Here is a 9,536-nt window from a genome sequence, read left to right on the forward strand (position 1 = left end):
GGGATCATGGGGCTAGGTCATGGGGTGGTGATAGCTCTGGGAGATGTGGCAGGGGTGGGCAGTGCTGCCTGGGGGTTAGGTTGCATGGTGAGGGGAGGGAAGGGGGACAGGAGTATACAGCAGAGTTCACCTGGGGGGTACAGTGTGTGCTGCCCCTGTGATACTGCATGGGGCTGAGTCTTGCGTGCTCACACCAGGGAAGCCTGTGTCATGCTTCTAGCTGTTCTGTTCTCCTTGCCTCCACCAGCAGCTCCTGCTTTTGATCTTGCCCCTGCCAGGCCATGCTTCTCCAAGCAGTCAGGCAGCTTCAGCTTGGCGGCTCCTGCTCAAATGCACAGGGCTCCGGTGCTGGCTCTGTTTCCAGGGAAAGTGGCTGGGAACTGAAGCTGGAGCCCCACACGCTGGGGCAGGAGCTGCCTGGCTGAAGCTTCCCATCTACCTGGAGTGATGCGGCACGGCAGGGGCAAGATAAAGAGCAGCTTCCAGTGGGGCTGTTCCCAGTGCAGCTGCAGCTGGGTGCTGCTGTGCTTCCTACACCTCCAGCAGCAGCTCCTGCTTCTCCTCCTGTTCCTGCGCTGCACTGGTCCTGGCAGATGGGTAAGCAGCATTAGTTGGGCATCTCCTGCCCCAGTGCAGTGGGCTCTGGCTTCAGCTCTTGGCCATTTTCTGGTGAATGGTGGCTAGGAGTTTGAGCCAGAGCCCTGTGCACTGGGGCAGGAGGCTCCTGGCTCAAGCTGCTCACACGAAGTGATATAGCATGGTGTAGCAAGGATAAGATCAGGAGCAGAAGCTGCTGCTGGAGGTGGGGGGAGCAAAGCAGTTGCAGTTACTTAAGAAGCTGCATGCACTGGCTGAGGCTGGGCTGCGGGTATCAGTGGGAGCCTGGTGTGGGCTGCCTTGGTGCAAGTGGGCAGAGTGTGGCCCCACGTGGAGTGCTGCAGGGCAGCCACTGGCCAGATCCAGTCACCTGGCTGGCTGGATCCACCCTACAGTCTGTATTTTGCGCACCCCTGGCCTAAGACATACAGAACACTTGAAGTTGTATATACGTTTTTAAGCTATGCTGAACTATGAAGAGCTTATATTTTAGGATTGTTGTAGGTTAGAAGTGTCAAACTCCCCCCAAGCTCCAGGCCAGATCCAGACCACAGGAGCTTCTTCCAGGCTGGATCCCAGGGCCAGAAGCAACTGTAGTGGGTCTATGCTTGGGTGGAAGCATGGAGCCAGGGCTAGACAGCGATGTGGCAGCACGGGGCTCTAGCTGGGCAGCCACCTGGAGTGGTGGGGCATGTAGTGGCATGGGGCGTGTGTCTGGGCATCAGTGTGGAGTGCGGTGTTTGTGGTGGCACAGGGCTCTGGCTGGACAGCAGTACAGAGCATGGGTCTGGAGGCATGTAGTGGCTGGGGGCTGCTGCTGATGGTTATGTCTCTTGGGATTTAGGGACTTTGAATTCTGCAGCTGGCCATACCCCCTGACTTCTGGTAGCCCACTGGATTACCATCGGGCCTGATGGAATGGTTCTGTATCCTGGATCCAACCTGTGAGTGATATATTTGACACTCCTTTTGTAGGGAATGGAAGATGAAGTATTTTTTTGTAGTGTTCTCACAATATGCATCTTCACTAGAGGCCTTTTCTGCAGTGTTTACACGTTGTGTAATGATTCACGTTTATGTGAAGTTCGTGTAAAATGCTACCACCTGATAATGACAGTGTATTTGCCCCTGCTTAACTTGCTTTACACAAGAACAAATGACTACAAATGGTGCAAAACAGCAGTGCAGAAGCAATCCATGAGTTCCTGTCCACACCGAGCAATTTTAGTAAATGAATATATGGGTCTTGCTTTTGATTAAGCTAAGTGTATTTCTAAGTGTGATTAACGCATAATGTCTATCCTTCTACTGGTGTTTTTACATTTACATTTATTAAAAAATACATGTTATTGAGGTTGCAAAACAAGGTATTACAGAGTTAAAAAATGCAAGCATTATGTGCTAGTGCAGCTGTGATCTTGCTCCTTTGTCTAACTGTGGATGAAGTAAGAATGGAGTGTCTTAAGAAAACAGTAGGTGATCAAAGGGATCCTGGCTTTTTGTCTAAAAATCCTAAATCCTTCGATTTAAAAAAAAATCTAGCATTCTTTGATTAAACCCCCCAAATCCGTGTTTTTCCACGATTAAAATGAAATGCATCTGTCTATTTGTCTATCTATAGATATATATATGTATCAGTTTCATTGGTATATTTACAGTTTTAAAACAATTTAGAAGCCTAACAGTGCCTCAGTCATTATAATAAAATAAATTCTAAATACCTATGTATTTTGGCATTTGATTTTGGGTTTTTTTTAACCTTAGATAAATCAGAGCCCTGCCTGTCCCCTTCACTCACCAGGACAGAAGTCCAGCTGCAGCTGTCCCCACTTCCCTCCCCTCTGCCTCCTGCTGCTTTGTGGTGTTGAGCAGCCCTGATATGCTGCCCTTCCCTTGCCCATGATTTTGCCTCTCACTCCCAACCCACAGTACCCCTTGCACCTGACGCGCAGCCCCCTGACCCTGCCAGTGCCCCTCACTCCCAACCTACTGTCCTGCACCCTCTCAGCCCTACCGATAACCTTCACTCCCAACCCACACTCCGCTGCCTTCCTCCCAGTGTGCTGGTGGGGGCCCCCAGCAGCTATGGGACTAGGGCCAGGGCCTGCAAACTAGCCCCGCAGCAGTTCCCAAGCCTTGGCAGGAGGGCAGCAGGGCATAGAGCCCTGAGCCTGCAGTGGACAGCCTGCATCCTCCCCAGCCCCATGCACAAATGTGGGGGGGAATGTGCCCCACCATGCCTCCTTCCCCAGGAGTGTACAGAGCAGCAGGGAGCCAGTCCCCCTGGTGCCCCCTGGACGAGCTGCCTGTGGCTCCATTCTGCTCCCTGGCCGGGCCCTAGAGCTGTGCATTCCCACCCAGGCCCCAGGCACTGCCCCAGTGGGCAGCACCGCCAGCCGCCAACCCTGTCCTACCTGCTCCCTCACTGTAGGGGCCTCAATCTTTCCCTTCCCCCGCCTCCCTCTAGACTTACCTGCAAGCAGCTGGGAGAGCTGCTTTCCACTGATGCCTGACTGTATTGCTGGCTGTGTACATGTGTGCGCATGAACACGTGCATGTGGCACCCCTTGTGTACTCCTCCCCCCAGCCCCAAGCAGGCCCTTGCAGGCTGGAACTTGTACAGTCTCCTCCTTCAAGTCACTAGAACTTGCTGAAAAAATTAATATTGGAGGGCTTAAAAAGGCTTTGTGAGCCAGGAGATGATATTTAGATACAGATACTGTAAAATGCTTACTGTTTGTTTTATAATAACACTTAAGGGATTACTTTTGGCAGTTCCTCACATGAAGTTAATGGAAGAAAGAAAGGATGCCTTACCTTAGAATTACCTTGTAATGGTTTTATGATATTGAAATCAGTAACAGCTCTGATTTTAAGAATTTTTGGAAAATACAATTTGGATAGGAGGGTTTTGCAGGTTTGGAATAATACAGTGGGGTTTTTTGGGTCTGCTTTTTGGGTCTGCCTTCCCCCTCGCAACCCCTCACGCCTAATGGTTTGATAGCTATGAGATAGAAGGTATTAGTATGATAGTCCTTTGCACATTGGGATTTAAGTAAAATATTGGTAGCCAGTTGACATTTTTACATTGCAAGACTAGTACATAATCTGACATAATAAGCAACCACTGTTAAGTAAAACCTTGAGACTTGGATAGTAAATTATTGAAGGTTGAAGCTGAAATGTCCCATACCTATTTTAGTCTCAGAGACCATGTTTTGATTACAAGCTTGTGGTGTCTGGCAAAGGCACCCTCAGATGCATTGCTCTGCTCTGGGCAGGCTGTCTCATGAACAGAAGCAGTGTAGCCATGCTCCTAGGCTGCAAGCAGATGTTGACTTTGTGCCACCATAAAAATTGTTATGGTGACACAAAAGCCAAGTGAACAGATATCATAGCCCTTTGTTGCACCGCAAGCACCACATACATTTTGTGCTGCCAGTAAAGGTAGTAACAATTTGTGCTACCTTTTTGTGGCTAATGTCTTGTCACTTGTGATGGGAGACTGCAGCCCACAGTCTCTCACCACCCCAGGCAGAAACTGGCCTTGCTTCGAGGGGAAGGGAGAATTCCTTCTTCATTCTGTGCTTTGCAGACTTGCTCTGGGTGAATCATTCATTTGGCTTGTGTCTGCAAGCGCAGCGGTTCCCCCCACCTCTACTTGCACACTGTGGGAGGGACTCATCCCCTCCATGCAGGTCTGCAAGTATGGAGGGGGGAGCCCCTCTAAGATTTTTCCCTCCTGCTTGCACATATCCCCCAACCATCGGGTGGCAGCATGATAGGCTTGCTGGCATCTGGTGCACTTTTCTTGCTGCAGCCCTGGGGTCATGGTGCCACATGCAAGTGGAAGGGGGAACCTCTAAGGGAGTTTCCCACTCTACACTTGAATCTTGTACTGAGGGATTTCCCCCATCTCCTTGTAGACATGTGCCCCAAGTTGTGGTGGGGCACCCAGGACCCTTTTCTCCGAGGATCAGGTCCCTGAAGTCCTGGGAGAGGCAGGGACCATCTCTGGGGATGACAACCCCAATGACCTATCGTGGTGCAGCTGGTTGCGCTTCAAGAAGACATCTGTTTCCAGCCTTACAGCATTGAAGACAGACCTACTGTTACTGTTACTGTTACTGTCACTTGGCAGTGCTAATTAGCCTAAACACAGCTGCAGTTCTTCCAGTTCAAGAGATGGCCTGTATGGAGCAGTGCAGCCTTTGTGATGGTGCTGCTATTGGGCATGGTAAGTTATGGTCTAGATGTGGCCAAAGTTATGCAAGTTCCACATTAATCTGGTGCCCTTTTATTCTTAACTTCTTAACATCAAGAATCAAGACATTGAGTTTATAGAAAGTTATTTACCCTACAGGTGTTTTTCAGACTTTTCAGGTTAGCAGCATAGGCTAGATAAATCTGTTCGGAGCTAGCTTGGGTATTCTTGTGCATGCTGCAGTCATATCTCCAATTGCAGTATAGTTGGACCCTAAAAGAAATGGCGGTTGCAGAGCAATGTGAAGGAAGATATTTGAACAGTTTCTGTTAGACTTTCCGTTACTGGTGTTACCATCCTTGTTCTGTCCAGTTTTGCTATTATCACAAGCCCAAATACAAACACCCTCTAAAAAAAACAGAATGGCAAAGAATACCTGATCTTCAGGTGCATTTGGTCTTAACTCAGTCAAGGTTCTTTGGATAGATATGATATCTTTTATTAGACCAACTAAATAGTTGGAAAAAATGTTCTTTGCAAGCTTTCAGGGATAAATACCCTTCCTTAGGTATAGGGCGACTCTGCTGGTGTTATGTGTTCTCCAGGGTAGACGCACATCTACTCAAAGAACCTTGCCTGCCTATGTCCTTAGATCAACATGGCTACAACCAACAACCCTTTGGTCTTAACTGTAAGATACAAACTCAAATTTAGGATTGGATTTTAACTGATGAGTTGACATTTATTGCTATAAAGAGAGACTGGTAATGGAATGGAATCTGTTGCCGTATGTTGAGCTTTTATTATAGAAGAGATCTTTCTGCTGAGGATGTTAAATCCAAGCTGTACTGGGAAGAGGGAAATAGGTAGAAAAAGAACTGTATTATATATCTGTAGAAGGATACTCAAAAAATCTAAATTGAAAGAGGAATTTTTCCATTCTCTCTTTTATTAAAAATGTAATTTAAACTTGCAAGAGCAATGTATCTGCCTTAGGCAGCTGAATAAAGAGGAGGACTATTCTTATGGAAGATAAGATTATTTTAGAGTGAATGCAGTTCTACAAGTAGTATCCAAGTCTAATGATGCAATTGAATATAGGCATGGTTATTACTAAGAAAAGTTGAAATTTCCTGTCATGTGGAGGGAAATGTCTTATTTTATCTTGTTCCCTTTGCCGGTAGAAAAACTGGGCAACAGGTAATTGAATTCATAAACATTTCAGTTAGTAACATAGTGTCAGAGAATGTAGTAGATAGGAAAGACCGTCTTGTTATTGATAGCAAAGGTTGAAAAATGTGGCTGACACTAAAGTATCTCCGAGAACTTGTGTTCATAATTTGTAAGAATAGGCTAGATTGAAGTAAATGGAGTGGACTTTTCTCATATGTTTATATGCTGGATTGACTGTCAGTGAAGAAACCTACAAAGAAACATGTTAACTGTTAAGAAATTAGCCAGTCTCCAGGACACTATAACCTGGGGACTGATAAATTCCAGGGTTCTGGAATTATTTGAGACCTTCTGTTAAGAAGACCAAGTGTGTAGTTTGGCTGGACATTCTTTCACCTGCAGACAACTATTCTTAGACCTGCTTTTGTATTCAGATTGAGGCAACAGAGAATGGGTAAAAAGTTCTTTTTCTTTGAAAGGTCCTTGAGGGGCAAGGATCAGAAAGGACTAGAAAGGTAGAGGCTCATTTTCCTGGAGAGAGGGGGAATAGGAAAAAGACTGAAAGTTGGGAAGACCTTCTGGATCTAGGAATCACAGGATTCAAAGGAACTTCAAGTCCACCTTCTTGCACGTATCTACTATTCCTCTACCATCCCAAATAAATGCTTATCCAGCCTCTTCTTGAAGACCTCCAGTGAAGGTGATTTCACACCTTTTCTAGTTAGGTTGTTCTAGTGTCCTACAGTTTTTACAGTTAGGAAGTTGTCTTTCCCTCCCCCCTTCAAGATTTAATATCTATCTGCTTTGTTGCATTTAAACTGTTTTGTGTTCTGCCCTCTGCCAAAAGGAAAAACAGTTATTTTTCCTCTTTTCTTACGGCAGCGTTTAAATGTTTGAGAACTGCTATCATGTCCTTCCCCTCTAGTAAAGAATTTGAAATGGAGCTGAAGGCCCCAGTGTATCATGACAACCGTGTTTCACATCCATTGAGGAAAGTGGGGATGATGACTGCGTTGTAGATCTAGATCTTGGTGTCTTTCTGGTGATTGCGTTGAATAAAGACACGCCAAAGCAATTTCCCAAAGATGCGTTAGTGCACTGGATCCTGTGATGGATCTCATTAGTGCTCATCCTCTGAGATGCTGCTACACAGGTAGGTCTATTAGATAAAAGTGACATAAGCCCTACTAAAGCAGCCGATCTGCACAGATGTTGGGTGAACCGGGTCCAACTAATGTGCTGCCTCTTCTAGGTGCAGCACGGCTGTGCGCTTGGCTTGGCACAGACGTATGTCAAGTTTAAAGTGAAGTGCTGCTTTTTGTTTTTAAAGTTTGCAAGCAGTTTTGGTGTTGATAGGTTGTATAGTGGCTAAACCACATAATGCAGTACCAAAAGGACTAACGTAGGACCGAAAGAAAGAACAGTCAACCCATCTGTTTTTTTCCTTCTTTAAACAGTTGGTGCAGTGATAGTGGAATAATGAAATTGTATAGGTACCATATATCAGTACTTTCACTTTAATGTGTTTATTTTTTTAATAGCTGCTTGTTCTACCAAAGCTATTTCAGTTAAAATGCTGTCATTCTTGATATAAGCAGTGCAGTAATGAAGGAATACACCTTACAGTAACTCAGCCAAAGACTTATTTGGCATTATAATCTATTATTAGTCTTTTCATGAACAGCCTTATTCCTGTATCTTCATGTAGCAATCTGCTTAGTCTGTATGAAAATGTAAACTGGTTTTGTATTCACATTTACAGTTTACCCCTCTATACTTTTAGACATTAAGGAAATAGGCTGTAGAATAGTGATTCTCAACCAGGGTGCCATGAGATTTTTGTCCAAGGGTGTTCCAGGGTGAACTCAGTGTTAGCATTCTTAGGTGTGCAAACCTGATTCACAGGATAATCTGGAGATTTCAAGTAAGAATCCATAGTGCTAAAAACCTTCTGACCTGTTGTGATCTTCCGAGTTCTCGGCAACAGGAAGAGTGCTCTGTTATTTTTCTGTAGTCAAAAAAAACAAGTGAAAACTAGAAGCTGACATTTTCCAAGGAGTGACTTGAACCTGAGGAAGGGTGCCCAGAATCTAAAATGATTCAAAACAACTTCTCTAGGAAGTACGTTGTGCTTCACATACAATAGTTAGTCTTAACTTGGGTGTCATGCAATCCTTTTAAGGGTGCCATGGGGTACCACACGGTTTTGGCCCTGTTAAGTATGTAAACTCTTAAACAAGATTCACAAGAGAAACCGAGAGGTCTCAAGTGGGAATCCACAGTTCAAAACCATTTTGGCCTTCTGTGATCTTTTTGAGTACTTTGCAAATGAAAGTTACTTGATTTTTCCATAGTTAAGAAATGAGTGAAAGCTAAGAGCTGTCATTTTCTCAGGTGGTGGGGGGTGGGGGGGTGGGCTTGAGTCTAAAAAGTTGAGAACCACTAGCTTAGAGGCTTATTTCTAAGCAAGACCCTTTAAGTCCCTTATGATATTGTACTTATTACTTATTCCCTTGTTTATAATTCTGGCTTCCATGAGAAAAATAGTATGAAATTACATTTTTCAAGGTGCTTAATTTTTTGTTCTACTGATTTCTGATTAAATACATTTATTTGGTTAGGGCTGGAGAGAGAATGGTAATTTGCTCAGATCATTCATTAAAGATACTCTCTTTTTTTTTTTTTTTGAGTTTTTGAAATGCTACTGGCTTGATTCCTTGAGGGGTGATGCTGTTTCATTCTACTCATGAGGATAAAGTTGTTGCTTTAACTTATTTCAGGTTGTGTTTTTTGTGATTGTAACAGGGTGCCATCTCCAGGGGAGATGAAGCCCCGGAGGTTGAGCAAATTCCTTGCGTCCTGTTCTTAGGGCAGTCCAGTCTTTTTTTCACCTGCCATGCCTTGATGTAAATGGTTATTAAAGCACAGGAGGCTGCCATGACCTTATACTAATGATCCCCAGGTGTCGGGGGGTCTGTGTCTGAAAGGCTGATTGCGTGGCTTCATTCCTCCCCTGCTACCAAGTGATGCATTTGACTAAACCAATATGAACCATTTCCCTTTGTCCATCATCAGGAGGATATAAACATTCATGTAGTTCAATCCAGTTTGAGCAGGGGGTTGGACTAGATGACCTCTTGAGGTCCCTTCCAACCCTCACTTTCTATGATTCTGTATATTGCTTTGAAGAGGACCGTGCAAAATTAAGTGATTAAGTGAAACACTGATTAAGTGAAACACAGCTATGAAGAATTTCAAGAAAATTGTATTTCAGTTGTGGGTAATCAAACTGGTTCTTATTTAAATTGTTGTCAGCTGATAATGTTCATTTATTTTTTCAAAACGAATCTGATAGACTTCTGAACTTCCACAATATTGTCACATTTCATTGAAATATATATATTTAAAATCTTCAAAGTTCTTTTTGTTGTGCCTTGTATTAGAGATGAATATTGAATCTGGAGTTGTGATGCTCATAAAGAATCATAGAATCATAGAAGTAGGGTCGGAAGGGACCTTGTAGATTTTCAAGTCTGACCCCCTGCCTGGGCAGGAGAAAAAC

General features: G+C 44.5%; 1 protein-coding gene across 1 annotated transcript in view; it reads left to right on the forward strand.

The window, feature by feature from the left end:
* Window positions 1-9,536, forward strand: part of SNX29 (sorting nexin 29) — a 117,580-nt gene that overhangs the window by 67,650 nt on the left and 40,394 nt on the right. The gene's annotated exons all lie outside the window — the stretch shown is intronic.

Source organism: Gavialis gangeticus, unplaced genomic scaffold (assembly GCF_001723915.1).
Source record: "Gavialis gangeticus isolate Ggan-Ray unplaced genomic scaffold, GavGan_comp1, whole genome shotgun sequence".
Taxonomy (NCBI): domain Eukaryota; kingdom Metazoa; phylum Chordata; order Crocodylia; family Gavialidae; genus Gavialis; species Gavialis gangeticus.